This window comes from Silene latifolia, chromosome 7 (genome assembly GCF_048544455.1).
Source record: "Silene latifolia isolate original U9 population chromosome 7, ASM4854445v1, whole genome shotgun sequence".
In the NCBI taxonomy this organism is placed as follows: Eukaryota; Viridiplantae; Streptophyta; class Magnoliopsida; order Caryophyllales; family Caryophyllaceae; genus Silene; species Silene latifolia.
In genome coordinates, this window is record NC_133532.1 from 77,724,912 (window position 1) to 77,729,004 (window position 4,093).

Here is a 4,093-nt window from a genome sequence, read left to right on the forward strand (position 1 = left end):
GATAAAAAAAACTTCCCAATTCGCACGGGGACATCTTCCCATATCCCTAATGGTGTCTTCGTCGATCTATCGGCCATTTGGAGTGTGATATTGGTGCATTTAAGCTCTCCCATCCCCAACCTTTTACGTACCGAGTACGGCATAACACTCACACTAGCCCCTAGATCACATAAGGCTTTGTTGATCGTGGTGTCGCCAATGGTACACGGTATTGAGAAGCTTCCCTTGAACCGCTCCCAAGCTTCATACAAAGATTCTTCATCCCTTTGCTTAAAACCCGTAATTTGAGCTCTTAGCATGTTAGTCTTTTCCTGTGGGTAGAACTTTTTGTAGAAAGCTAGAGCCAACTTCTTCCAAGAATCTATTCCGAGAGTGGCCTTGTCAAGGCCCTTCAACCATTGTTTCGCGGTGCCGATTAGAGAAAAAGGAAATAAGACCCATCGAATTTGGTCTTGAGTCACACCGGTTTGAGAAATCGCATCACAATAGTCACAAAAGGTTTCCATATGAGAATGAGGGTCTTCACTAAGCATCCCCCCAAATTGGCTCCTTTCGACTAATTGGATAAAGGCGGATTTGGCAATAAAATTTCCGGTTAGATGTTGTGGTGTGGGAGTACCATTGGGTAGGTTCTCCTCGGTGGGTACGGAATGTGACGAAAACTTAGGCATTGTAGGTTGATTTTGTGGGGTATTTTGTAATGGGTTCTCCTCACCTTCTCTTGCAAAAGGGTTGATGAACTCAATAGTTGGTTGAACAACCTCACTAATACCTCTCAAATTCCTTCTAGCAAATCTCCTATTGTTTGTCAAGGTCCTTTCAATTTCACGGTCAAAAGGTAACAAATCACCTTGTGACCTTCTAGACATGCAAAATATCAAACAACTCGAAAATAATTAGAACAAACCTTGAGGAGTTTTACTTCCCCAAAGCGAAGAAAGACACAACTAATAACAATAAAAGAAAATCTAAATCAAGTAAACACCGTCCCCGGCAACGGCGCCATTTTTGATCGGTCCGTTTCGTGTTCACAATTAAATAGATGTGGTCGTTGGGTCACGTCCGAATCAAAACACAATTTATAGCTTCACAAACAACTCTACAATTAGTAAAGAGGCAAGTAAAGGTCGGATCCCAAGGGACGGGAATTGAGATGAGATTTCTATTGCAACTAGTGGTGTCTTGGGGGTGTCACAATTTGGGTTGATGTAGAAGGTCACTAAACTAAAATAGCAATGGAAATAAACAAGCAAGATGAATTGAAAGGGTTGTAAACAATTGATAAAAAGCACTAGGGTGTCATGGGGTCATAGGGGATTCATGGGAATTGATCATACGAACATGTTCTCAAATTATAAGCAAGCAATTATTGTTGTGATGGATTGAGTTGGGTTATATCTTACAATCCTAGGAAAGTTTGGGTCCGAATCGATTAGATTGTACAACACCTACAAGTCGACTTAGTCTTTCCTACTCAACAACATGCATGGTCTAATGAGACTCGAGTTGGTTTATGTCTTACAAGTCTCATTGAAAAGATAGGAGATGGTGGTAAATGCAAGGATTCATAGGCTTAGCATTTCATCAAACATAACATGTGCATGAGTTGAGATCATAACAAGCAAGCAAATAAACCGTGAAAGCATATTAATTTAAGCATGAATCATTCCCCATGTTGGTTTCCCCTAATCACCCATTAATCCTAGCTAAGAGACTACTCACTCATTATCATGTTGATCATGCTAGCAAGGTTGTCAATCATACCAACAAAAGGAAACATGATGAATAAATGGAAGTAATTAACAATAATTAAAGAGGGATTAAGAGAATTATACCTACTAATGATTCCAATAATAATGCAAAGATAAAAGAAGTACTTGATGCTTGCTTGAGAGGTTGTCAATCTCCCAATAATAACCCAAATAATCTTCAATTACCCAAAATAAAGGATGAACAAAAGAGAGATTAAGGAAATAAAACATGTATTAGAACTTGATTAATTATTGATTATAATACTAAAGAGAGATTTGATTGATATTAACTACTCTAATTATTGATAAGAAGAACATGCTCTTCTAATTAGACTAATGGGGTATTTATAGTGGAAATTAGGGGGATGCATTAGGGTTAACTAAGGCCTAAACTAGTAATTACACTTTTTAGATTGAGCAGAGAGGAGCCGATATTTTTCGAAGGAAGGGCTTCTTTCTTTGTAGCTTGGAGAAGACGAAATTGCGCTGTACAGGAATCCGTGCGTTTTGGAATCGGGACTGGCGGATTCAGGCGGTGGAACACGGGCGTCTTCAGGTGAATCCGGGCGGATTCTGGTGGCTGCAAACCCGAGCGTCTTAGGGAGAAATCGCACGGATTGTGCTTGAGGGGGACGGGCGGATTGTGGAGAAACCGCACGGATTGTGCCTCAGCAACATTTCTTCTTCTTTTCTTCCCTTTTCTTCATAAATTCCTTGGGGATTTCCTTGGGGACTCAAGGATCCTTTTTCAACATTGCTCATCTACTATAATATGTACAAAGGCCTTCTAATCTTGTCTCTCCTTGATGCTTGGTCATTGAATTCGATCAATTTAGTCTCGTTTTGCCATGAAAATGCAAGATTTGCACTCCTTTCCTACCAAGGGATCAAAATCTCAAAGAATATGCAAAACAAAGAGCTAAAGACAATAAATGACCCAAATATGCACTAAAAAGCATGGGAACAAGGCTAATTCGGGGGCTAAATATGCGCTAATTATGGTCACATCAAGTAGGCGGATGACGAGACAACGGGTCGACCTCCAAGGGCTCGCGCGCAGCAGAACTGGAAACTGTGGGAGGAGTCTGGAAGGAGGCAGCAGGAGCACTCCTCTTGGAGGCAGAGGCCACATCAGGGCTGGAAGAAGGTCTCTTTCTTTTGGCACTTTGGAGGATGATTTCTAATTGATCAATTTTTTAACCTGCAAGCACATATAGTCTCAGACGACAGAATGCTTAAAACATCAGCAGAAACAGCATACAAATTAAAACGGCTGTAGAAGTCTTACCAGAAGACATACTGTGAGCCGACTTAGGAGGATTGGAGGAGGAAGCAGGTGAAAAACCAGGAAGCGTGTGCGGGAACTTTCTCTCGATTCGGAGATCTTTGAACAGTTTGCTGTAGGCAGGGATCTTGGCACCAATACGGGTAAGGTCACAGGGGCCTGCACGAAGACGATGAAGTAAGCTAGTAAGCAGCGAGAAAAAATAAATCAGGTGACAGGAAGGCTACTTACTCGAAGTTAGAACCCATTTCTCGTAAATATAATCAGCAGGAGGCTGGATGGAGTCCTTCCTCATGTAGAAGAAGTCCTCAAACCATTTGTCATCACGGGATTTTGACACGTGTCTGAAGGGAGCCTCTCCACGACCCCGGAATGAGAATTGACCCCAGCCCAGAGATCTGATGTTGTACATATGGGCTAGGTCGCCCAGAGTGACAGATTTACCAGTATTCTGACCGGCGGCAAGAGAATAGAGAAGAACTCTCCAAATGGCAGCAGAAATTTGTGCCATGGCAAAGTTATTGGTGAAGATGAAGTCTTGAACGAGTTTAGGAAAAGGAAAACGGAGGCCGTATCTAAATGGGTACAGGTAAAAACTAACCCACCCTGGACGGAGGGCGTCGGCTTTCTGTCCCGGTTCAGGAATGACAATGTCCACCCCGTCACCAAGACCAAGCATATTCTTGATCGTGGGAATGTCGGCCGCAGTCAAGGCGGAGTCGCAGTCGTGGGGGTGCTTAAAAAGTCCCCGAGAAGGAAAAGTGGGGTCGAGACTACGGTCAGAGGGTGTGGAGGATTGTCGATTTTTGCCCATGGTGGAGGGAGAAAATGAAAATTAAAAGAAGAAAAGAGGGTGGATTACCTGATGAAAGAGACGGGGAAGAGGAACAGTGAAGCCGGCAAAGGATAAAGAAGAAGGAAGGTTGAGGGTTTAAGAGAGAAGAGTATTTTTTGAAATGATTTGAGATTAATGAAAAGTGGAAGGTGGAGGTTGGAGTTATAAAGAGGAGAGAGGGAGTTGGGTGCGAGAAAAGAGGAGTAGGACGGCTGACATGAT

The 4,093-nt window shown here is 42.5% G+C and overlaps 1 pseudogene; it reads left to right on the forward strand.

Annotated features, from left to right (window-relative positions):
- Window positions 1-203: 203 nt before the first annotated feature.
- Window positions 204-299, forward strand: LOC141593317 (small nucleolar RNA R71; annotated as a pseudogene).
- The last annotated feature ends 3,794 nt before the right edge of the window (window positions 300-4,093 follow it).